The 27,589-nt window shown below is 38.7% G+C and overlaps 1 protein-coding gene across 5 annotated transcripts in view; it reads left to right on the forward strand.

Moving 5' to 3' along the window:
• pknox2 (pbx/knotted 1 homeobox 2) overlaps positions 1-27,589 on the forward strand; it is a 73,734-nt gene that overhangs the window by 7,903 nt on the left and 38,242 nt on the right. For 4 of the 5 annotated variants that reach the window (XM_026942049.3, XM_026942046.3, XM_053241292.1 and 1 more), the window contains one exon: positions 7,940-8,020. The exons of the other annotated variant lie outside the window; for it this stretch is intronic. The gene's annotated coding sequence lies outside the window, so the exon portion shown is untranslated. The remainder of the gene's footprint in view (positions 1-7,939; positions 8,021-27,589) is intronic. 5 annotated transcript variants of the gene reach the window in all.

Raw genomic sequence — 27,589 nt, forward strand, 5'->3', positions numbered from 1 at the left:
TATCCTATCAAACAATCATGCAAGCAAGCAGAGCAATGCATAAAATCATGCAGATACAGGTCAAAGAGCTTCACTTAATGTTCACCACAGTTCTAAAGAGTTATTGTAGCTTTCCCGTCAGCTCAAATCTGGCCATTCCCCTCTGTTTCTACATGATTGTATACATTGCACTGCTGCCACATGATTGGCTGATTGGATAATTGCATGAAAGAGCAGGTGTACAGGTGTTCCTATTAAAGTGGACAGTGAGTGTAGCACTGTGCATAGATCTTTGGTTGTTGCTGGATTTGTCCAGCTTAACTTATACAAAAGTATTCGTGTGTATGTGGTTGTGGTTGTGTCCCCAGGTTGTGTGCACCTCTATGTGTGTCTCTTTGCTCCTCTGTGTGTGTTTATATGTTGACACTGTAAATATGCGTTTCTGTGTGCCTCAGTGTGTGGGTTGGTGTCACTGGCTGTGCCTGGGTATGTAAGCGTGTGTCCGTGTTTATGTGAGGATTCACTATGGCTGTCAGAATTTCACTGTTCGAATACCATCCAAATTTTCACTGCTTAACAATTTGCAATAGACACGTACTGGAGTCACTCTTTTTCTGTGGCTGAATCTCAAATGGTGAATTGCTAAGCATATAGTGCATGATATACTAAAGTGTTAAAAGAAAATAGTCAAAAGACTGGCAGCAGAGGTGCCAGTACAAAACCTCTAAATTACAGTAATTTACCATGTGGAAAATTGACAGAGATAAACCGTAAAAAATATTACAGTGATTAACCTTCTGGAAAAACTGACAATTACTATTATTTTACAGTCATTCACCAGGTGGTAAACTGACGTAGATAAACCGTAAAATATTACAGTAAGCAATCTTTTACAAAAACAGACAATTGCATTAATTTCACAGTAATTGACATTTTTTTTAAAAGTTTTTTTTAATTGTCATTGTATTTATTATTGTAATTATACATTATAATTATTGCAAAAATGCTGTAATTATACATTATAATTATTGCAAAAATGCTGTAATTATAAGTAAAATAAGTAATTAAACCTTCAGAAAAAAAACCTAAAATTATTGTTATTTTATTGTAATTTTTATCTTAACTGTCATTTTATCTATATTATTTGGCAGTTTTTACATTTCAGTTAAAACAGTAATGACAATTAAATTAGACAATTTCATGTTAATCATTTATATTGTAAATTATTGAAAATATATACAGTATACATAACATTTTAAATGTGAAATATATGTGAAGTATATATTACACTTTAAAGTTCTTTTAATGGCACTAGCACTTGTGCAGAGAACCCTAAAAAAAAATTCCTAACAAGCACAACAATGTTCGAGCACTACATGCATGCACGTCTGACAATACATTATAAATCATGCCTTAGAAAATAAAAATATAAAACATAGTAAAATAAAACGATGGCATTTTTTGAACATTATAAGCGAAAAAAAAAGACACTTCTATAATACTATTGTGTTAATGTAACAAATAATACAAATGAAATACACTGGGACAACAGATACAGTGCATGCAGGGCTTAACAACTTAAAGCAACAGGACTAATGCAAAAAAAATGCAAGGCAACTAAATTCAAAACTGGAATATACACAAGCATTACGTAGACACAGGCGATAAGAATAACTGGGGAATCTGATGGAGTCAGAATGGAATCAGAAGGAATCAGAGGGAAGCAGAGTGTAGAGGACATATTGCACTGGATGTGCACACTGCATTTTGGATTAAACTAGAGATGTACACTGGACTGTTTTTTTTTTTCCGATACAAAATATTAATCCAAAGCCTGCTTGATCCTGAATGAATTCTGACCAATCCCACCCACTTTATTATTATTATTATTATTATTATTATTATTATTATTATTATTCTCCATGTAGCTGTCCACAATATTTTCTGATGAACTTATCTGGATCTCTTTCATGACCCAGACCAGTGTAAAGCATTTACTGAATATGAATACATGAACACAAGCAATTCACTGCATCCAATACACTCCCATGTTAATAAACGTGACATTCCTTTGTCTTGCAAGCTCCATATCTAACGGACAGTTCCTGTCACATAAGAGTAAAAAACACCCACTCCCACAATGTTTTCTTTAGTCCTTAAGCACAACTGCTAAGGTTACACTCCTCTCCATCCACGTCTGCCAAATTTTCATTGAGCAAGAACTTCACAGATGTTTGCTTCTTGTTTTTCTTGACTTTGTTTCCCTTGTCAAAATTAATCTGTTGAATTATATATATAAATCCAATGTCAAAGTGATGCTGACATTTACTGATGTAACTCAAGATATTTGATAATTTGGAAGAAAAGTACATAAATATCTAATTGTCTGTATTTGTTCCAAATGACACCAAAGGAATACACAAAAACTAATAATAATAATAATAATAATAATAATAATACGTTGACACTGTTATTTGTAGTCCAGTAATGGAATTACTATGAGCCACTAAAATGGAACATCTGGCCAAAAGGGACAAATTATCTAAATCATTTATTGCCTGCATAAATGTGAGAAACTAAGCTCCCACGCAGCAATTAGCTCAGATGGAGAAAATGCAGAGACTTGTACAAAGTAAACATTCATATTATGGCACTGGTGAAAGAGCTGAAACTGACTCCATCAATATATCATGAGAACACAATAGTCCATATATCCTGAGAACACAGTCGTTTCGATAAGTTCCAATATGATGCTCTATTCTCTAAGAAGTAGACAACAAAAACAGTTATTATTTGCTTATGAGTTTCATCAGATGTGTCTCTAGTACAAGCTAGGCAATATTAGCGAGCTATCCAGCAAACTAATGTAACTAGCTAGTGTTTAGTCCCTAACAGTAATATTATTGTAGCTAGTTACTGTAGACAGTGTTCACGAACTAAGTAACTTGGGAAGAAAGAAGAAGAAGAAGACATTATTCCAAGCAAAGTAATATTCGAGAGAAAACCATCCTAGCTTGTGGAATCAACTTTTCAACTTCTCAACTTTTCCACTGTATGATTCTAAAAACCACAAGTTACCACTTAAACTAATTTAAATAAGAGGTTTATTAATAAATTTCACACATATTCATGTGTAAGTCTTATATTTAGCACTGTGTATTTTAAATGACCAATAGAAACTATAACTATATTTATAGCTAAAGAATTTCATTTATTTCATTCAGTTATTGATAATTACCATTAATTTAAAGGCTAGTGGTTAATTGAAAGATTTTCCATCAGATTTTATGTTTTTTAATCCTCTGTGAATTTACAGATTTTTGGAACATATGCTGAATTACAGGATTTATGTTAGACCCTATGTAGCGAGCATATATAGTGAAAGCCAATCCTGTGGTTGGAGGGGGTTTAGAAGAACATTCCTGCTTGAAGACAGGGTTAAGATGGTGGATTTTTACACTGATCCAAGATCTCCTAAAAATGTATACATAGAAGACATTTCAAAAACTTTAGGATAGGTAAATAAATAAAAACTAATCTTAAAAATACACATTAATATGGAAATGCATTCAAATAGAAAATCTTTTTGGTAATTAAAATTTGACTGCAAATTTGAATTTGAAAGCCTTTACACAATATCTATGTGTATTTGTCATGTGTTTCATTATTGTGTGTATGTTTGTGTTCACATACTGCCTGTTTGTGCATACCTATGGATATGTGTTTATGTTATATGTATGCATAGGTGTTTCTGTGTCTTTATGTCAGACTCGGTGTGTGTGGGCTGTAAGAGGCTGCTGGAATGAGGGAGAACCTGATGAAAGCTCAGAGGCACTTTCTCTCCCACATGGCTGCTCTCATTCCTGCAGTCCCAGGACAGGAAGCTGGGAGAGCAGCAGGGATCGGGGAGACTGGGCCAGGGGCCAGCACACTCCTCTGCCTGGGGAAGTAAAAGAGCATATGAGCTCTCTGCTGGGGATTACATACACGAGAGAGATGGGCTTCACTGCATCCTGTTTTAGTCTCACTAGATTTGGCACAAAGGATCCCGACAGCCCTTCTCTTGTTTGTCCTGCCCAAGAGTTTAGTCCATGCTGTGACGTAGGAAACAACGCCTACAGTTATAGATATTAATCGACTTCTGTTAATGCTGATATCTTCAAATAATTTTCACTGGCTATTATTTTTTAGCGTTGTGTAGGGGACACTGCATAAGAAGTTTTCTTCAAATTAATTTACTTTATTAATAAGGAAGACATCAGATATGAAATAAAACATGGCACTATGCAGTGACGTAGTAGAGTTAAGCAAGTCAGGAGTGTCTTATATTTTAGATACTTCAAAGTAGCCTTGATGACAGCTTTGCAGATTTTTGGCTTTCTCTCAAATAGCTTCATGAGGGAGTCTTCAATTGGTGGCTGATTTTCCCAAGTTCTATATAACAACTACTTGTTTGGAGGCATAAGTGTAGCCTTTAAATGTAAATGTATTTAGGTTCATGAAAAATATAAATTCAATTATAGCTGTTCAAATGTTTTGCTGTTACAGTATATAAGGATTTTACAGCTTGATTTCACAGCCTTGCTGCTTTGCTTTGAGATATTTTTAGCTATAAAGTACTTTTCCTGTTTGGATTTGAGTTGAGGTAAAGGACACTGGAACAATCTAGGATTCATGGAGTTATATAGAACAACAGAATAATGCTTTGTCCGTAGAGAGTATACTGAAAGAGCAGTTTGCTTGTACTGCTACAGGCACACTGTGTGTGTGTGTGTTTTGGTTTATGCGCCTTGTGTTGTGTCTAGTGCAGCTGCATGTGTCAGCTGCCCCACTGGTTTAATGTGAAGTTTAAACCCTTCATGACGCCAAGTCAGATCCCGTTACACTAGTGGGAATACCTGCTATTGTGCTCCAAATCCCCCTCTAAATCCCAGGAATTCTGCCTTCCTTTCCTTAAATTGTCTGGCTTGTGCATCACTTAACGTCTATGACCACAAGGTTTATTAAAACTGAGCTTAAAGAGAATGGGCTTGATAGTTATTCTTACCACTAAAATCTAAGCATTAATATAAGTATTTGCTGATTGCTTTCTTTGCACATTTGTTAGAAGCTTTTAAGAGTTTACATCTCGATAGTTTTAATCCCTATCCCACTTCATTTCCCTGCTCGATTGGGATGTTTATGTTTTCCGTAATGCTTTGATTTAAGGTTCGGTAGTTAACTATTAATGAGCAAGTCATGCATAGCTTACTAACTAAAGATCGCTTCAAAATCCCTTAATATATTATTCAACATTAGTCAATAAATTAATTAGAAAGTAATTTTAACTGCTTTTGCTTTTCAGCTCCAGTCCAACTTCAGAAAGATTCAGGTGCTGGGAGCAGAGGAAGCTTCAAACGGCACAGGGCATTAGGTTCCTAGGCCTGCGGTTGAGGTCTAAAAAGTCATTTATTAATGAATGAAATGAATTTAATTTGTAAAGTACTAACACTTTAATGTATTTTAAAATGTATTCAATGACTATTTGTTAATCGATTATTAATTAGTCATTAATCTTTAATCAGTAATTTGTAAAATATGTATAATTTGCTTTTAAACAGTTTATTACCAAACCTTAAATTAAAGCAATAACACAGTTTTTGGCTTAATGAAGGTTACATTTTGTTGAAAACCAAAAGGGTTTGATGAGTTGTAGATTCAACAGTATTCACTACCTCATATAAAAAAAGTCAAATATAATTATGGGTAGTATTGGGGGCATGGTTAGCAGTCTTGGATTTGTTTTACTTTGTTTAATTTGTATTAAATCAAACGAAATCTCTCAGATTTGACTGGGAAAACTTAGTCCCATTGGTGGTTTTGGCCCTCTTTCCGTCTTCCCACGACATTGAATGGGATGTATTTATTGGCCCAGCAAATGATTTCCACCCCTCTTTATGCTATGCATAACAAATTTTCAAGGAATTGTTTTTAGCCATTCTGAACATGCAGTGGACATTTGTTTGGAGTAACATAGCAAAAACTAGCCAACCTGATTTAGCTAAACTACAGTTTGCAGACTGGTTATTCAGTAAGTCATTTGAAATTGAAAAGTATTAGAGACATGTTACTCTCATGAGCTTGAAATCTCTTTTTTTCCCACCATTTGGATTCTCAGTTGTTCAATTGGTGGACTGTTTGTGAGTAGAAACTACTAGTCAATCCTAGCACAGGCGATGGGAATAATTTCAGTGCAGAAAGAGGAATTTTTGGAAGATGGTAGTGAAGTACTTATGCGTATGTATGTTTCAACAATGGAAATCAGTCAAGCAGTCAGTCAATGAGCAAAAATGCCTCTTCCAGACAGCCTGCTCGGCGGTCCAACAAAAATAAATCAGGCATTCCAATCTTTCCCTGGAGAAATACAAGGTGCCTTTATATTATGTATTTCTAATTATGCTATAACAATGCAACTGACTTTATTAGAAGAGAGATGTTAGCGCGTTTTGAATCATTTTTGCCATTGTCATGGTAACAGGAAGCTGAAATCCTTGGCAACAGCTGTTGTTGTCACAGCCTTTGAACAGCTCGGGGGCTATTGTTGGCAAGGCATTGTGGGAAATAACCATGTTCACTAGTCCATGCCTTTTTTATGGCTGAACCGGAGATTTTTTTGGATTTGGTATCTCAGACATTGTGTAACAACCAACAACATGCACTGTATTAGAATGAGTTGGCACTGAAAGGAATCATTATCGTATTATTCCTTATATTCTTTTCTGTGATTGGAAACACCAGTGAAACAACAGTGTTTCATTTCTGTAGAGAGAACATCAGCACAGAAAGACGCGAAAGGAGTGGAAAGAGTTTGCGCACTCCTGAGCTGCAGTGAAAATAGAGGGAAAATCCTGTGTTCCGTGGCTGTACTGGGAATATGGGAGAACTGAATATTAGACTGGGGTTGAAATAATGTTTGAAAAATGTGGAGCTTTGTGCTTTAAAGAAGAAGGGAAGCCCATACATGTGGTCTCTGTGCATTAAAGTGACCAGAGGGGATAACCCACTAATCTTCTCTCTCTGTGTGTCAGACTTCAAAACTGTGTGTTGGTAGTGGGGTAGCTAAAAACTTGGTTTTCAATGAGGAGTGGAGAATAAAACACATTTTTGCCAAGTTTTTGGAAATAAAGGAGGATACCATGTCCATTCTGGGTGTTTGCATATGCATATGTGTCTGCATGCTTGAACATATGTACGTCTGACAACCATTCCATGTGGTATCCTGTGTGTTTGCGTATGTATATCTGCTTAAACGTGTGTGTGTGTGTGTATGTGTGTGTGAGGATGTAAAGGGCCTGGTTGTTTGTAGAGGGGCCCAGCACTATGGCTGCCTGTGTGGGCAGATGTGTGTGTCTGCTTCAGCAGGAATGCTAATGCTTCCTCTGAGGTTAGTGATTACCCCTCCTGCCCCCGGGGGGAGCCGCTGTGCACTCCTTGCCTTAATTCACTTTGACGTCAACGGGAAGTCGAGCAGCATCTCAGGGGGGAAGTAGAGGTGGGCAAGGAGCTGGTAGGCCACGCTGGCCATGTGGAGGCTCAGTGTTTCAAGGAGTCTGCAGGAGGGATTAGCCAGTGCTAAAATGTTTTCTTTGTAGTTTGGAGGAAACCCGAGGAGGTTTCTCTACAAACCTTCTAGCCTCACTGAAACAAGAGGGGGTGGTGGTGTGTGGGAGGTAGATGTGAAATTCCTCCATTCCAACACCATCTCCATCTTTGTGTTCCCCTTTGCCTCACAAACAGTCCCCATTGAACCCTTATACACACACCTTACCTACATAAAAACTTCAGCTTTACCTTTACAGACGTACAGATGAAGGTTGTGTATTTCGCCCACACTGATTTCAAGGTGGTTTAACATTATTAAACATGTCAAGATGATTAGTTCAGTTATTTGATTCGCCTGCTTTCTCTTGTTATGTTGCAGACTATCAAATATTGGACTCGTGTGTATCAGGCCGAGCTCACTGGAACATTTCAATGCTCTAATGCTGAGGACAAAATAACTGTAAGTTTGTTTTGGAACATTTTTCTTCTGTTCTGCTACTTACACACCCTACATTTGTTCTATGAAAGACAGTCAATACATAAAGATATGATCTGCTAAGTGACATTTGGAACCATATTTAGTACATGGTAAAATTGTTTACACTGTAAGACGGACATCACAGTCAGTAAATTGAGAATGCAACATTTGATCTTAATACCAGCCCAAATGCTTACCTTAGACTTGCTGATGATCTAAGGGCATTGGATCACATTTAAAATATAAATTTTTGATCCTGTCATTATAATATCTCTCCTTGAGAATTGCTGTGCTATTCCTTGCTGTTTTAGTGGCAATTGGGCCTTGATAGATGATCAGCAAATTTCAGTTTGAGTGCTTGCTGTTCTTTTCCAATCACTCCAGCTGGGTTGCTTAAGCGTTTATTTCCTCACTTTAATGGCACTTTCGTACGCAGCGTTCTTATAGAATGCAAATTCGTTCAGAAACGCAATTTGGTGTCTTTAATGGTTCGGCAGCTCAGGATGCAATTGCGTGTGTTGTGGATGAAAGAGGGCAAGGATGGAGGCGGTTGGAGGTTGGAGGGATAAGTAAGTGTGTGTGTGTGAGTGTGTGTGTGTGTGTGTGTGTGTGTGTGAGAGAGAGAGAGAGAGATGGCAGAATGCAGCAAGGTTAACTCTCTGCTTTTTAGAGGGGGTAAAAGACAGGCAAGGCTCTTTAATTGAGTGTGAAAGCAGCTGGGTGTTCGGAGCCATTTCCCCCTCAACAGCAGAGAAGCGACTGTCTCAATATCCTCTCGGCTCTAATCGCTCTCTCAGTGCCACCCCTCCCTCCACCTCTCCCCAGTCTCCCCGATTTCTCTCTCTCCCCGAGCCCTGCGCCCTGCTGAGGATTGTTTTACGCTTAATTTTGTTAAACCTAACGAGATTTTGCTAATTAAATCTCCCCTGGCTGGAAATCTCTTGCTCCTGTCGGGAGAAGTGATTGTTTGTAGATCTTTTTAGACAAATAAACATTTTCATCATGAAGGCATGGGGAGAGGGAAACAGAGAGCTGGTTTCTATGTCACTCGCTTTAATAACACACAGAGGCTTTAAACTGTTGTTTTTGTCACCACTGTCTCTATTCTTTAATACTTTTTAGGTTTTTTTATAACTTCCAAGTTTCACTTGTCTTTGTAATATTACAGTATAAGTAGAACTGAAGCATTCTAAATCGTGTTTAGGGATAAGGAAAATATGTATGAATGGATGAGACATACCAAGAATGCAGCCATCTATATGTTTGTATGGTACATGTGGAGATATACTTTGCATTCAAAATCATTTTTCCTTCCAGACCTGTGATAGGTATGCATGATAAGGAGCCCTTTGAAAAATCGAGAACTTTCAAAATATTGCAACCAAAGATTTGGAAAATTGTGAATGCTTTTGCAGATCCAGGGAGAACTGAGATAGCAATTGCTTTCTGAAGAGGCCATATTGTCATTTATATAGGTGTATGAATATGTATGGGTGTAGATGAGCTCCATGTGTGTTGTGTTGTGTGGGGAAGTGATGCTGGGTGGGTCTGCACCATTAAGCTTGCCAAATAAGTATTGTTGATGGCAGGCACTGGGTTGCTATTATGGATGCCCCTTGAGACTCTCTTATTGTGGGAATCCACCTTCTGTTTTCCATTCGGACTTAGGGTAACTAGTGCCAAGACGCCCTTCCTCCCTCTCTCTCTCTCTCTCTCCCTCTCTCTCTCTCTCTCACACACACACACACACACACACACACACACACTCACACACACACACACACACACACACACATAGATAACCCCTACTAATCCTGCTCCCTAATATACACACAAACACACTGACACACACCTGGCAGTGCCCCGTGCCTGACTGTTGGGCATTCTGCCCAGTCTCTTGTGAAAGGTGCCCTCTGATTCTGCCCTCTCTGATCAGGTTTCTGCCACCTGTTGCCCCTCATTGGGAGGGGTGAGGTGTCCACTGAGATGCCCTGGCATCTGGCACCATTAGACTATACACAACACTCCTAATACCACTCGGGACTCACTATTCAGCCCTTTGCTTTTATAAGGCTTCCTTTGCATAGAGTTTTGCCAGTGTTTCTTTCACATAGAAGACGTCTGGTATATTCCCAGGCTGTACTCTGTATCCATTTCAATACTAATCAGCTCTATTAAAGTGAAATCAATGTGTGCTTCATGAACTGTATACTAATATATACCTTTAGAAACGTATATAGGTGTGCTCTCTCTATTGTTTCATTCATTCTTCCATTCCAACCTCCGCCAAACCTATCCTCACCCTCATCATCATCATCATCATCATCACCATCATCACCATCATCATCATCATTATCATCATTATCATCATCCCTACCAGGTCCTCACCTTTATGTCTCTACCTCACCAGGCCCGATTAAAATGATGTTGATTTACCTTCAGTGTCCCCGCCCCCCCTTCCTCCCATCTCGATGGAAGCTTATTAGTTTTAATATTTTTTTTGTATTATTTATTCCCATTTTCCTGGGGTCCCTGTCGGCATTTCCAATTACTCTCGCCGTTCGGCTGTAATTGCCTCGGCGCTAATGGCCGCCAGACAATCGTGCTAAATGAGGTGAAGGCACGAGGCAGCGAGCTCGACTTCATTAAGAGCTAATGGGATTTTATTGGGGGGACTGAGGACCCGGCTCATCAGAAAGGAGAGGTGGAGGAAAAACAGAACAGATGGAGGAGAAGAGGCAGGGAGCGCTTGATAGGCTGCCTCTGCTGCTGCCACGGCCACCGCTGCTTTTTTACAGGCTGAAAAGGAAACAAATGTGCAGCCCCCGTTGTTAACAAACACATGGGCAATAATGCACACATGCACACACACTCGTACGCACACCTAGAGAAGTTATGTTGTTGATATAGGACTATGTTGTTGATGTAATATTAAATTATTCACGAGGACGATTTGTTGCCGAGTTGTTTGATTATACTAAAACTGAAATGTATTAGATTCACTGATATTTAAAAACTGCCATTAATGGGGTGTCTAGATTTTATCTAGGGGGGAGGGTGAATATGTCTTTTAAAATATAAAATGTATAAAATGTCATTACATACATACAAGACATCCAACTTAATATAAACCAAAAATTGATGCATATTTATGGGCTAAATAAGGACCGACCAAAAGTAGACCAACAGCAACATTTTTATGGGTCAGATAAGCCTGGCCCATTAATGGTGAATTGCAGTCAGTGGGTCTGGTTCAATCCAGCACACTTTAATTTTCCAATCATAGTTTATTTGGGGAAAAAAAGAAGCTCACAGCAGATTTTCACAAAGAAATAAATACCCAAACCCCTGAGGAGCAGTTGCAAGGAAACTCAAGGAAATCTTGAGAGGATGTAAGACCCAAAAAGGGGAACCCATCCTTCTCTGGTCAAATGGTTATGGAATTACAGTAGGAAGAGAATAAATATAGAGTACAAGTGAGATTAAACTGAGGAACTCAGATCAAATAGACCAAACGATCTCTGAGGTACAGCAAGGATTTATTTTAGAATTCTATCAGGAAAAAAATCTTCAGCATATAGAGAATAATAAATGAATATGAGCACATGGAAGGTATGAAGTGCCAAATGAATGTTGCAGAAAAGGTTCAGATATCATGCAGGAATTGGCAGCTAAGCTAATGTGTAGATAATCACTAATCATAGCACTGCAGCAGTGAATGTATTTGTGATTTCAGGAGGATGGATGGCACACATATAACACAACTGACTCTGAAGTGCACTAGTAGATGCAGAGAGCAGGAGTGACCAAAGCAGCAGCAAAAAGGGACTTAGACTAACTATTTCTACTTCATTAATATTCTTTTTCATTAAGATTATTTAAGGAGGTTCAGTGGTCTTTTAAAAATGCTGAAGTGTTCAGCACTTTCACCTTGGCAGATATGCATGTAAAGGAGAAAATTTACTAATCAGCTCAGTGTGCTGTCAATACTAGTAGAATATTCTAGCATTTCTAGAGTTTATGAAATTAAAAACAAGTCTATGTTCACATTTATTATAAATATAAATAAATATTATAATTAAAAGCTTTTCTATTTCCCTCTTTTGTAAGTGTAGCACTGATGTTGAGCTGTTTTCTATCTCTGTTCATCCGAGGAGAGACAAAGAGAGAGAATTGCAAGTGAGTTTTACAAAAGCTCTACAGACTCGCGAGACAAATAACCTTACATGGATGAGGGAGTAGCAGAGTGGCTATTTTAACTGCTGTTATTCTCAGTAAGAGCAGACTGTCGAACTTCAGGTTTTTAAAGGGTACCATACTGCATATTTCCACAGAGACAATCTCTGGATCAAGCACGATTATGCTTGGATCTACTTAAAGCTTTTAAGATGAAGTTGCTCCAGGGTTACTACACCATGGAAGGACCTAAAGCTCTCTCCTCCCAGCCAATGTGAAATGATTACTCTAGATCATGGGTCGTCAACTAGCAGACTGTGGTCTGGATGTGGATCCAGCGAAATATTTCCGCATATTTAATCGAGAAATACTGTAGCAGAACTGATCAATGTATGGGAAAAAAAAAAACTGGCCAGAGTTTGGCAAAAAATGAACATCAAGGCTTCTTTAGCAGATGATCTGGTATGACCAGTCATATGCATTTATGTAAATTATTTACTTGAAGGTAGTTTAAAGAGAAAAGAAAGAGTTTTCACAGACTTTCCTACATTTACTTGATTTCATTTACCCTGAAGTATGACTGTAAGGTACAATTTTATTAGGATAAATACAGTAATCATAGTCATAGTGCATACTGTAAGTCAAAGAAATGGTAGACAACAATGATCTGGGATAATCCATAACCAAAGTCGATAAAGAGATACATGTTTTTTAAAAAAAAATCCTTACACAGAAACAGGGAAAGCAAGGCTTGGTATTTGATAAAATACAAAAATTCACCAAAAGCTTTTGCAGCGAAACACAGAAACAGCAGGGAATAAGGAGACAACTAATTAAGAGCTAAGCACAGAACAGGTGCACACATTAGGAGAACAAACCAATAACAGGACAGAGGAGGAGACAGGATTAGAACCAAAACAATGAAACTTGGCAAAACATAAGCAAAATTGACACGACATAACACAAAAAGAAACAAAGAAAACAATATGTTTAAGGACAAATGGATAAAGAACTATGCTTTTATTCTCTGCTTCATGTTCAAAACACACATCACATGCTTAGAGAATATGCAACATGACTACACAGCATGACTCCATGCCTTTACTGCCAACCTGCGATAAGGCATGTGAAATAAAAGTAAGGCCCAGCTTGCAAAATGAGTGTATTGAACAGCATAGAGAACAAGCTGCTAAACTGATTTCAGCCAGAGTTTCAGCATGTAATCATGTTAGACCAGAGATGGGAAGAAGGAAAATCTCCACTGTGATTAAATAAGAGGCTTGGAGCTATCATTTCAAAAGTCCGTATGTGACAATGGACATGAGAGAGATTGTCAAAAAGTGCTCTATCTACCACCAGTGTACTGCTCTTGTTGTTTTTCCCAACTTCAGATGGTAGAGAGAAGGGGATACTTTAGAAAGATATGAAGGGTACTCTTAATAATGATTTGATAAATGGATGGAAGTGAGGAAAATATAATGAGGGGTGTCTTTTTGGAGTACCACAAGGTTTTGTCTCTATCCTTGCTTTGCTTTTCACTGCAGGCTACACACCTGCATATATGAGTATGTTGGCTGTGTAGTAGCTCAACATTTAGTGAGTTAAGAGACCAAGTGAGCTCAGAAGGGAGCTTTGAGAAGCTGTTGGAAGCCCTAGTGGAGTGCCCTTAGCCCTGTACTAGAGTGAATGAGCGAGTAAGTAAATGAGTTAGTGGAGGGGTATATTAGCAAGGGTATGAGAAAGTGAATTATTGTAAAGTAGAGAGTGTTAAAGAGGGATCTGTGGTGAGTTTGAAGGGCCTGACATTTGAGCTCAATCCCAGCAGTCACAGCTGTAATGTAACAAGTGTGCATGTGTGAGAGTACTAGGGGAGTAAGGCAATGGCACTGCCTGCATCTGTATCCCTTTAGTGCTTATATCTGTATCTGTATTCAGATCTGTATTGTGTTGCATTGTGCATTTTTTGTTTTTGTACTATTTGTTGTTGTCTGACTTTGAAACAAATGCAGTTGGTTCTATTACCCAAAATATATATTTATAAAAAACAGTATCCCCATTTAAACCACCATGACGCATAACAGGCAGTTACTAAGAATTGCTGCACATTCATGTTAATAAGTATCGTATTTGGCAACTCACTCGTTCCTGCATCAAAGTAAAAACCCTCGCGCTTGCATTTCTTTTTTTTTTCCTTTTTTATTTTTTTTTTGTCCCCATGCACATGTCTGTCAGGGATTAGTGGAGGAGGCGGATGCAAGTACAGATTTCATTTATTACAAGTGAAAACACATAAAACATAAAGACCATGAAACAAAACAAGAAATAGCAAGGCAAGGTAACAGTATAAAAGACAAAAGCTAGACAATGAGTGCTATACGAGACATGATTAAATACTAGTGCTAATTAACATAAACGTGAATCAGGTGCAAAGCAGTCATGTGATGTGAGTGTTGTGATCAGGTGGTGTGCAGTGGCTGTTGGGTGACGTAGTCCTGCGCTATGTTTGGCACAACCATGAGAGAACTCCCAAAGCGTGCTGTATCCGCAAGAGGGGGTCCTGGGCACCCAAATCTGAAGTCTGTCCATTTCCAGAGGCCCGTGGGTAGATGAGGCGCGGTACGTTTAGTGTAGCAGGCCAGAAACACGACATCATCTCCAGAGTAGAGAGGTGGAGCGATCTCCTTTGCATAGCTAAGGGGTGGCATGACGTCCAAGGCAGAGCCCGAGTACGGAGCAGTGGCTACCGCGAAGCCAGAGGGGGGACCGACGTCCTTTGCAAAGCCAGAGGGGGGAATAATGTCCTCCGTGAGGCTGGGGGGGGGGGAGTGACATTCTCTACGGAGTAAGGGGGGGTGACGTACACAACGTAGCAAGGGGAAGGAGCGACATCCTCAGCAGAGCAAGGAGGCGGAGTGATGTCCTTTGCCAAGCAAGGAAGCGAAGTGAAACCCTCAGTGGAGCAAGGAGGCAGAGCGATGTCCTCAGTGGAGTAGGGAGACGAAGTGATGCCCATGGCGAGGCTGTGAGCCATAACCGTGTCCTCTGTGGGGCAGAGGGTTAGAGGGATGTCGTTAGCTGAGCAATGAGGCAGAGTGACGTCCTTAGTCGACAGTTCCTGCCTGGTAGTGCGCCCCCTCCTCAAAAAATTTCTCAACCCATTCCAGCATGGCACTGATCCAATCCCACATCAGGCAGTTGTTCTCCATGAATTCCTGTTGGCTTGTGAAAAAAACCTTCTGCATCCATTTGTAGGTCTAGCTTTGTGTCAGGGATTGTTGAGGAGGCGGATACAAGTGCAGATCTTGGTTTATTAATCTTGTTTAAGTGAAAACACTCAAAACACAAAGAGCAAGAAACAAAACAAGGATAGTGAAGCAGAGCAAAAACAAGTTACAAAGATATCGTCAAAAAGAAAACTAAAGTAAGACACCGAGTTCTGTACAAGACGTGACTAAATACTAGCGCTAATTAACATAACCGTGAATCAGGTGCAAAACAGTCATGTGACGAGATTGTCATGATCAGGTGGTGTGCATTGGCTAATGGGAGACGTAGTCCCGTGCCGGAGCAACCATGACAACGTCACGTCTCAACTAGATGGGCTGTCAATTTTACTGGCAAAAAAAAAAACAGACAATAGTGCACCTGCTATTATTTATCTTTGTAGCTGTATAGAACACATTATCCATTCAATCCAAATAAGCTATTGCATCCCTAGAATGTATATGCACACCCATGCTCTGTTTAATGGCTCTTAAGACCAAGGCCAAGAGTAGAGACCAAGAACAAGATGAGGATTAAGACAGTGAATATTTAATTAGAGTTATACCACAAACATGAAAAATACCTCGTTCTGATTGGCTGGGTTTGTTTTCATCAGTTAGGGATAGGCCTATATTTATGTCTTGCCATTTTTAGCAAGTTGAAAAATAAATAATGCCAAGAACAGTAGTGAGCAGACACAGGTATATCCTAAAATCTAAAAGTAATGTATTTGATGGAGGAAACAAACTTGCTTTGTTTGACAATGTTATTTTCCTTGTCTTTTTTTTTTTCTTATTTTGGGAGACTTGGTTATGTACTTACTGGTGATAAAGCAATATTTCTAAGGAGTGCAAAGATCTCTCATTATAAGCAGAAGAAAATAGAATTTACCAAGCTCAAAGCTCAGTTTTTATACTGTTAAACAGACTTTAGATCAAGCCCATGAAGCTTTCCGTATGTGTGTGTGACTGTATTTATGTGTCAATTCATAAGTATGAGGATACACCTGACTCATTAGCTTTAGTCACTGCATTAAGCTGTGAACCATCAAGGTTACTCAGCTTGGACTTGACTATTGGACATTGTGTGTGTGTGTGTGTGTGTGTGTGTGTGTGTGTGTGTCTGAGCAGCTGTGCTGCAGCTGCCAGTGTCTCCTGCTGAGGAAGAGAGCCATGGTCCTCCAGGGTCAGACCCATGGTATGGCGGTCTCCGTGGCAACCAGCTTTAGGCCTGTGCGGCACAAACAATCTTGCCCCTAAGAGTCAAACACTACAGTCTGATCTCAATACACCGGAATGTTATACACACACAAACACACACACACACAGAGAGAGAGAGAGAGAGAGAGAGAGAGAGAGAGAGAGAGAGAGCATACAAACAGCAAAGTGTAGAGGCGGTATGGAAAGAGTGATAAATGAGTGAGAGATGGTGGATGAGTGAAAAAGAATGGTGGAAATTTCGAGTGAGGCTGAGAAATGGTTAATACAGGATCATATTAAAATTGAAGTCAAGAAGCAGTGCAGAGAGAAAGAAAGACACCCAGAGAGAGAGAGGGAGAGAAAGCGAGAGAGAGAACTTGGATTTGGCCTCACAGACTAGCCAGGCAGTTCTTTCTGTCTGTCCTTCTTCACTCTCTCTCTCTCTCTCTCTCTCAGCACTGAGAGAGGCCTCTAGAGGCTGTCTTATCTCTCGGCTCCAGCCCAGACCCTCAGTGCTTTTGGCCCAAAGCGCTCAGTATGGGCCTCGGCTCTACTCAACAGACACATCTGCTCAGCGTAAGCCTCTCTTAGTCTGCTTTCAAACTCATTTCTGCTCATGGATTTCGACAATGAAACAAAACTTGCTTTTGTTTCACTTTATATGCCTTGTTAATCTTAAGTAGGAACAACTTTAACAATTATGAACTACTGGCCAAAAGTATTAAAAGAAGCACGTCATTTTAAAGGTTTTAAAAATATTGTACAATTAAGTCAGCTGACTAAGCAGGAACACAATTTTAGTGATGTCTAGTGTTAACCAAAGACGTTTTTTCCAGATATTCCTTTGGTTGGGACTGATCATTTAATTTATTCTTTGTTAAATCAATCCCTTATATTGTACCATTTTAATTACTTACAATCTCCTTATTGTATCCGCATCAGTTAATCAAGCCATTAGGTGAATCTGAGAATCACGTGGATATGATTAGGGTAGCTATAAAAATGTAAATGCAAAGTTAAGGGGAAAAAACAGTTGACAATCATAAAAATGTCACCAGGTCTTTTTTCAATCTTCAACTGTCCAGTTTCGGTGAGTCTATGCCTCAGATTCCTGTTCCTGGCTGACAGGAGTGGAAATTGATGCGGTCTGTGCTGTTGTAGCCCATCCACCTCAAGGATTGACATGTTGTGCATTCTGAGAAACTTCTCTGCTCACCACAGTTAAAAAGAGTGTGTATTTGAGTTACTGTAGCCTTCCCGTCAGCTCAACCCAGTTTGGCCATTCTCCTCTGATCTCTCTCATCAGCTAAGCGTTTCCACCCACAGAACTGCTGCTCCCTGGATGATTTTTGTTTTTCGCACCATTCTGTGTAAACTGTAGAAACTGTTCTGACTCAAAATCCCAGGAGATCAACAGTTCCTGAAATACTCAAAACACGCTGCAGAGTTACTGAGATCACTGAGATTTTCCCCATTCCGATGTTTGATTTGAACCTTAACTGAAGCTCTTGGCGTGTATCAGCATTATTTTATGCATTCCACTGCTGCCACATGATTTTTGTTTCATTTGGTTGATCTTCCGTGGAGCACTAAGTTTACACTGCATTGAGCGACAGAGTTTTGTAAGTATGTAAGTCCTATTTTGTAAGTATAGCTGAGATGGCCATTGTCATCTGCGAAAGTGTTTATTTTTGTAATCACACGTTATAGCTGAATTATGGATCTGCCTCCCACACTCCGTCTGGAGGGGCCTTTGCAGCCAGATGCCTCCTGCTTGCCTTGATACATCTTATATATACACTTGAGTTTTAACTTTTAAAAAATGACATTACATGAGAAAAGACGTTTGTCCAAAACAGAAAAGAAAAAGTAACAACTTGTAAAGAGTTTTGATTTGTTAACTTACACAAAGTGATCTACGTCTTAATTTTCTTACCTACTAGGCACTTTTTTCCATTGCTTGGGACTATGCATTAATTTTACATAAGTACAAAATCCAGACTACCACATAATGTGGTAATTGTGGTAATGATATTCCAATGATATTCCAATGCCAATGATATTCTTTTAAATAAATCAAAACCTACTTCAATCTCAATTCTAAATATTATTTTCAGATAAGGGTCAGTGCCAGTATGAGCATTAAATGTGACATTTCTATGTAAACCTCTTTGTTGGATTCATTGAGAAAAGGTTTGTTAAACTATTTAGTAGACATGATGTACCCACACGATCTCTCAGATAATTTTTGGCATGGCTACACTAGAAGAGTTCCAGCTGTTTTTCTATTTCAAATTCCATCCAGCCCTGGTGTATCACAAAATCTGGCTCAAGCATAACTTCTTTAGACAAGGCAATTAAGTCAGAACATTTGTCTTGAAATATTGCCATGTGTTATAAACCTAGAGACTCACTTTCTTATTTATATACAACTCTTCACATCCCAGTCAAACTCTCCATTCCTTACTCAGTTTCTAGGACAAAACATTTACTATGAGCATGAGAGTTCCCTCCAGGAAAGTGTGAATATTTTTATAAATATGGATTTCCTAAATCAGTCATATTTAATGTCATGGCATTAAATAATGTAGAGAATAGATACACACAGATACGCTGACCTATAATCCACAGGATGATCCAGACACTTCTCTATTTTTAAAAAATTTCTATATTCGTGACAAAAAAATAACATTAAACAAATAAAAAAATGCATGTCAGAAGTCTTGAATCAAAACTACTTTAGTGTTCTTGTAATCAGCCATTCAAGATTTTTTTAAAAACATCTCAACCACGTAAATCACGGACCCTATAGGGCCAGATTAGCATCTATCACTACTCATTCATCACTGCTAAAATTGTATATTGTATCTCCTGCAAGAGAAGCAATCAACTGCACGTTGGGAAAACCTAGAGAAGATCATTTAGTTGAGGACCTTACATCATCAGGAATTGACAATCTCCCCTACATCATCAGGAATTGACAATTTCTCCTTTTCTCGAGTGGCAACGCACTTCAGCAACAATGAGCGTAACATAAATAGTAGAACCGTTAGCACTGGTAGTTGTTGAAATGTCAGAAAAGAATTGAATTCATTTTATGCTTTTAACATCTACTAATTTGAATATGAACTAGTTTCACCTCCTACAAGCTCTGCAGTTATTACTGAAAAGAAGAACAGATGTCCTTCTACAGGTGATAAAGGACAAATGAAGCCTCATTAAAATACTGAGAAAAAAAAAACTGCACAAGAGTAACAGTTACAATACAATGGCAGATCATATGTGATTATATTGATGATGAATTTACTTATTATGATCAATCTTGTGTTCTTTTATGAGTGAAATATACTGGTTATTGTTATGAGTGACTTGAATCCCTGTTTTAAAGACATTGCATGTGTACACTGAAGAATATGAAGAATATTGGGTGTAATAATAATAATAATAATAATAATAATAATAACAAAAAAGGTTTTGTTCCAGTAATATGGCAAGGTGAAGAATGAGATAATGATGTTAGAAGACGACAAAAGTGTTGCTGTTCAAGGCGACAAACATGAACTTTTAATATTATGTGCTTAGATATTACTTTGTGGGGAGTCTTACTACATGTTGTGTTAAGAATGAAATTAATTAGCCAGTTAGTTACACTAATGACTGCTGTGAACTTTACACTCCAACTTAAGAACGAGTACAAGAGAACAAGTTTGCGTATCTCCAGAGTTTTACCATTTTCCTTAATTGCTTTATTATTCGCTTAATTAAAATGAACTTCTTCCAGATAGACTTGCTTCCCCAAGTAACTAAAGCCTGAAAGCAATTACAGTGTTAAGCAAAAGTTGAAGGTCCATACTAAGGTGCACTCATTTATATGAAGTACGTTTGTTGTGTTATACTGAATTTGTGCATGTACTTCAGTAAATACAATTTGGGGTGGGGGGTGTTTCCATGGCAACAGGCTTCCTGCAGAAAAGGTCAACGTTGGAGGCAGACAGGGAAAAGGCACAAGAGGATTATTGGGGATTTAATGTGGAATCAAATCATTTCCATTCTCTATTATAGGTATTTCTGTCCTATCTCAATGATAACAAAGCGAGAGAAACAATGGATATAACTTGAGCAATTATGCTGCTCATGAAAAATGGCCCCGTCTCCACTATTTTATTATAATCATTATTATTTCTCTGACTGCCTTTGAGGTGGAATTGAAAAGACGAGAGTGGTGGACGTTTCAGCTTTGTGTGCAGTCCTGATATGCATGAGTTTGTCCCCTCAATCACTCTTTCTCTCTCTCCTTATGCCTTTCCCCTCCTTCCCTCTTTCGTCTCTCTCTCTCTCTCTCTCTCTCTCTCTTTAATTAAGTCAGCCTCACTGGCATGGCTGCCAAAGATAATTGGAGTGGGTTTTGGATGCCATTTACTCGAAATGTCGCCTTTTCTCTCGTTTTTCTTTTTTTTTCTCTCACTCTCTAAAAGTCTTGTCTTTTCTCTGTCACATTTCCTCATTTCCAACCATCTCTTTTCTGCTCATTTAGCAGGAAGGGATTAACCTGAAGCTACAGGTCTCTCGCTTGCCCATCACAGACGTGCATGCAGCCACATACTGAGGCAGTGTTTACTAGCTGCTTTGCAAGTTCTTCAGTTACCTTTCACAACTTTTACAAACGTTACAGTTGAATTTTTATGGCTTGTGTAGCACGTCTGGATGGCTGAGCACTATCTGAGGAACGACTCGGGAGCTAGGCCCTGATGCATGATGTATCTTCCTGATCTGTTCAGATTGCGATCCTGTGGGGGATTCTGATGGAAATGCATACATGTGCTTAATATTTTAAATTGTTAATATTGATGCCAAATATTTCTGTTGCCAAGAGAAAGAAAATGTGTTGTGGCCATTTTGTGTTGTAATGAACTCTGCTACTCAGAAATCAGTTTATCTGAATGAGCTACTATTAACAAAATCATTGAAATATAATATATATATCCTACGAAAAGTGAAGTCATTATAACCAGGTACTGATTAATTAGACGTAGTGAGCTTAAAATGATTTGTGTATTACTTTAATATAGTGAAGTTGTAACTGAAACTGGTGTGTTATTATGTCATATTTTGGGACATTTAACCATGACTATTGGTTAAGTCTGTTCACAAAATGTTAAAAGAATAAAAACAAAGCTATTTATTCTGTTAGACATAAATATAAGACACTTTGCAAAGTAAAGAATAAAACACGAAGTGCTCCTGGTTTTCCAATGATTGGGATTTTTAATTTAGTCATGAACGATACATTATACTTTTTCTCCATTTCTAGTTACATTTAATGTTGTGGAACTTTGACAAGACAAGTTAGTTCCTGTCACCACTTATGTCATAGCAGCTATAAACAGTCATTCCCTCACCAGCCTCTCAAAGGAAAGTAAAATCATCTGAAGACTCTCCTGTGGTGGAAAACTTACAAACCTGTACAAAGCACTGACACTGGAGACTCCTTCCATAAATATTAAATAAATGTCTCCTTACAGAATGCTTCACCAGCTCAACAATTATGTGTTTTACTGTGTTAAATTACAAAAAATTCATCAATACCTTCTTGCCAGTCTGATTCGAGAATTCAACAGCTCTGAGCTTTAAAAACCTTAATTATCCCTAATTATCCTTAATCAGGAATCTTTTTCTACAAGAGTGTACATGTACGTGCCTCCGGAATACACTACTCTGTTAAATCATACTGCAGCTGAGAGATATACTGTATAATCTACATTAGATTATTGCATTTTTTATTTAACAATGTTGATCACTGATGATTTTAAAATTATAAGCAATTATTACAATAGACCCATGAAACAAAGCAGTGTGCATGCACTTTCACTCCTGTACTTCGTTCTGAGCAGAACACTGAAGTCCAAACACCCCAGTATTAAATTTCCTCAGCAATGCCACAGGGACAGACGGACACATGCACAGTGGAAAGACAGACAGCCATTATACTTGCAAATCCTACAATCAGTTAATCTGGACTCTGTGAATCCAGCATTAAATAGTGAGGCTAATTTAACTGCTTATGCTATAGTCAGATTAAAAAAATGATGGATTAGGAATAATGGTGTTCCTGTTCAAAGTTTTTTAATGATAAAACTAATATATACAGTATATACAGTATTGTGTATATAAACTGACGTACATTATATGTCCAAAAGTCTGTGGACACCTGAACATCACACCTATATATGGGCCATATCCAAATTGTTGTATTTACAATTCCCTTTCACTGGAACTAAAGGGCCCAAACATGTTCCAGGATATTCCAGTGCACAAAGTAAGATCCATAAAGACTTGATTGGAGTAGAAGAATTGGAGTGGCCTGCACAGATCCCTGACTTCAACCCCACTGAATGCCTTTGGGATGAATCGAAATCCCGACTGCACCCTAGGCCTCCTCGCCCAACATCAGTGCCTGACTTCAATAATGCTCTTGTGGCTGAATGGGCACAAATCCCCAAAGCCATGCTCCAAAATCTACTGGAAAACCAACAATTATGAAAAATCAGATTTTTGCCAAAATTAGGTTCTTCTACCTATAACATACTTTGACATCTCAACTTTAAGAAACCATAACTATACATAACCAATGCTATCTTCCTATAAAGATCTTGCTGGTTAAGGAGCCAGTTTGACAACTGTGCTGGTAAAAACAGTCACCCTGCCTAAGGATGACTAAAATTTTGGCTAGCTTATTATATATTCTCTATTTTGGTCTTTCCCTAATATTCACAGGTTGCTAGGGTAATGTTAGTATTCTGGTAGATGATGGATCTTGTTAATGCTGTGTAGATTCCAGAAACCACACTTACTGTATGCCTAAAACTGTGAGGTTCCAATCTATTATACTGCCTCACTGATGTCTGTACATTACTGTTATACTGTATGTCTGTCTCATGCAAAAGCTTAATGCACTTAGAAAGTTCGTAGCTCTGCCTGTTAGATAGCAACCAGACAGCTAGCTAGTAAAAAAAAGTATGATGAATAATAAAGGACTTCGCTGATCATGGGAAAGCTTTTAAGTAAACATCCAGAGTTGACAGTCATACTGTTTGCAACATACTGGACAGACACAGGTCAGTCTCACATTGCTATGTCTCAATTTCCTCCCTGATGAGTCAGTCATGCATTTGGACACTGCTGCTGTTCATGTACTGTTTAAAGTCTACAGAGAATTTCTAACCATTTCTAGTCACAGAGAAAGTCTGGTTGAGTGTCTGAGCTACAATTCACCCAAACTGCAGTGGCAGGGATTTGTAGAGGAGACGGATGCAAGTGCAGATCTTTATTATAAAAAGTGCAAACAATTATATAAAACATCAGAAACAAGAGATACTAGGCAAACCATGCAGACTAGGAGTGAGACTATGGTACACACAGCAATACAGGACCACGAGAACAATGAAAGCTTGACAGTAAGATGTAGAAAAACAGGAACTTATATAGGGATGCTAATTACGGTGAAATGAGACACATGTTACGTGCTGGGGCTGATGGGAAATGTAGTTCTGCACCTCTTTGGCACTGCCATGACATACAGCATTAGTTTACACAATTTTGCCATGCTAAAGTTATGAGGAGGAGTTTTGATACAGCAAATACAAGGTGCTAAACAATGTATTAATTACACATACATTGGAAATCTGACAAAGAAGTAAGAATTTAATGAACAACCCATGAGACAGTCTACTTCTAAATCAGTTCAGCCAGGGGTGGAACATACGTATTTGTTATATGACTGAAGTACTATTTTGGCTTATTATTGAAATCTTATAATCTTACTTAATTACATTTCCAAGCAAAAAAAAAAATATATACTTTTTACTCCTTTGATTCTGCTCCTCCTCTGATTTTTATTTAGACCCTCAAAGTCCTCGTTACAAATCTCAAGGGTCTCTTCTTCTCTCATCCAACCAATAATGGTACGCTATATATGAGCTGAATGGGCTTGGTTTAGCATTCAATCAAGTTTACTATTGTATACAAAAAAATTAGAAAGAATCATGCCAATTTGTCATCTGCGGTCACCTTCTCATGCTATACAGTGTAGTTAATGCTATAGCTATCTGTATGCATCTGAATATAAATAAACCACAAGACTACAGTGTACAGTGTTTCACCATGCTGGAGAAGGCATGGGGGCACGGTGGATTAGTGGTTAGCACTGTTGCCTCACATTCGATTCCTGTCTCCGCCCTGTGTGTGCAGAGTTTGCATGTTCTCCCCAGTTTCCCCACCCAGTCCAAAGACATGCACTATAGGCTGGCAGCTCTAAATTGTCTTTAGTGTGTGAGTGTGTGTGCGATTGTGCCCTGTGATGGGTTGGCACCCTGTCCAGGGTGTCCCCCACCTTGTGCCCTGAGTCCCCTGGGATAGGCTCCAGGCTCCCTGCGACCCTGTGTAGGATAAGTGGTACAGAAACTGTATGGAGATATTTATATATGTGTGTGTGTTTCCTTTGCTTTGCTTCTCTAGAATGCATGATTTAAGTTAATTTAGCCTGATTTCTTTGCGAATGCTAGGTTAGACTAGCATCAATACCAGTAGCTAGCATAAATTGGCTAGGTAGCACATCAAATTCTTGCTAATATCATTTATTTAAATGATATCTTACTTCTGATTATTTTACTAACAAACTATGTAGCATTAGTCATGCATATGACCAGCAAACGCTCAGAAATTGAATGGCGTAGTTGATTTAAAATGAAGACCATCGTCAGTTTTAGATGAATAATTAAAGTTATTTTTCGCATGAAAACACTCCATTAAACACAATTTCATCATTTTTTTCATCACACTTTTTACTTTTTAACACTTGCATTAGTAGCATTAGTAGCAGTAATTCAGTAATATCATTTAAAAGTAGATAATTGTTTACTTCCACTTGAGTACATTTTTGGCTGGATACTTCCACTTTTATTTGAGTAAAATTTTGACACAGGAGACTGGTGTGATCTTCAGACTCTGGATGTTTATTTGCACGATAGAAGAATCTTCATATCAGCTTTTCAAAAAAACTGAAGCATAACTTCTAAAAGCTTTCACCAGCTCACTCTCAGAAATGGAGATGGCCGATGTACAGAGAAGAGGTGAAGGGAGGGGGAGAGATATGAGAGAAGCAGACTGGGCCAGACAGTATGTCACCTCTGACTCTGGTGTGTTGTGAGATCATACAGTATTCTGAGACCTTACTGAAACACAAAGAAATGAGAAATATGACAGTCAGCACATAGAGAGGCACAGATGAACAAAAAACTTTAGCAAATGGTCATGAAGTCAGGAGAAAATAATTAAAGCTAGTAATTTAAGGCAAATATTTCCTTCATTATGTATATTTTCACTGAAGTATAGTTTCTTAGTACTTTTCCTGCCCTTGTCTTCAGCTATAACTGCTTGCAAACCCTGCCGAAAAATCTAGCTTGCTCTGAACAAAACACATATTTCCAAACTTCCTTAATGTATAATTGTGTTATTTTCTTAAGAGAATCATGTAGCATTAGGAGCAGTAATTCAGTAATGCTTAAATGCTGGCAAAGAAGGTCTACCAATTTGACCAGCTTGGTCTGTGTTGTGGCAGATGGTAGCTGGTCTGACTTTTCAGCAGGGAATTACTATGTATTTGCAGTGATGACAGCAAGTTTGGCATATACCATGTGTAGTAGTAGTAGTATTTGACCCCAATAGTCAGGAGTAGTTGAGTGACCATGTGTGTTAAGGTCTGAGAAATACTGATGTGAAGTAACACTAGTGTGTGTGTGTAGGTTCTGCTCTGGGAGTTAGCAAACGAGGCCTCCTATCAATCACGCTAAGCTGCTGAAAGTTAGTGTGTGCAGCCAGGCCACCCAGCCAGGCCGCTGCAGCACAGGGATCTGATATCCCTTAGGCCTAATTGACTCCAGATGGCCCAGACAGAACACTATGCTGGACATGCCCTCTCTATACACACACGCCCGTCTACAGAGAGATGGAGAGAGAGAGCGGAAAGGCCAACAGGAATGTCTGACTATTTTCTAGAAGTGTTTTAAACTCTGCAACCTTCACTTCACTCTTAGTGAATGTTTTTCTCATACCTGAAAACATATTTCACTGAATTGTAGGGAAAGTGACACGTGTTTTAGAGAGGAGACGCGACTCTCAGGTATGTATTACAGCAGTACTCTGAGTTTAAAAGAAGTCAGCTCATCCGTGGAGTTCCACTAGCAAATATTTACAAAGTCAGAAAGTCATTTTACACACACACGCACACACACACGCACACATACACACCCCTTAAATTCCAAACTGTGAAATATGAATCAAATCACAACTGTCTAGATGGAAAGATCCCTCATTTTCAGTAAAATAAATATTCAGCAACGGGTTTAATCATTAAATTTGGCTGTGTGTTATTTAAAACATTAAAGATACCCCAAGGAATGTGTCTTTCTGCCCGAGGTCCACATGGAAGCTCTCAGGGTAATATTAGATGTGAGGGAGCTAGTTGGCCAGCCACAGTTGTTGATGCACCTGCAGGTTAGAGACTTGGCTCAGAGCCGAGGATGGACAGAGGGGCTTTCCATTCAAAACAGCCTCTCCAATTCCCAGTCCATATTCGCTCTTCCTTTCTACGAGTCTCTCTCTTCCTCCCTCCCCCCTCTCTCTTTCTTCTTCATTTTCTCATTCTCTGGAATCTCTCCTCTGTTTCCTCTTTCCCTCTCTATCTCCATCGCTCCGTCTTCCTTTTCCCCAGTGCATGCTTCCTTTTCTCCCTGTGGCATTGCACAGGAAATTTAATATCGGATTGTTTGGAGTTTCCAAGGATTCCTTTCACTGAAGCTCTGGGCTGTGCACAAAGACAAACATCAGCTGCAGGGGCCAAGAGCAGCAAACACAG

The sequence above is a fragment of the Pangasianodon hypophthalmus genome, chromosome 17, assembly GCF_027358585.1.
Source record: "Pangasianodon hypophthalmus isolate fPanHyp1 chromosome 17, fPanHyp1.pri, whole genome shotgun sequence".
NCBI lineage: Eukaryota > Metazoa > Chordata > Actinopteri > Siluriformes > Pangasiidae > Pangasianodon > Pangasianodon hypophthalmus.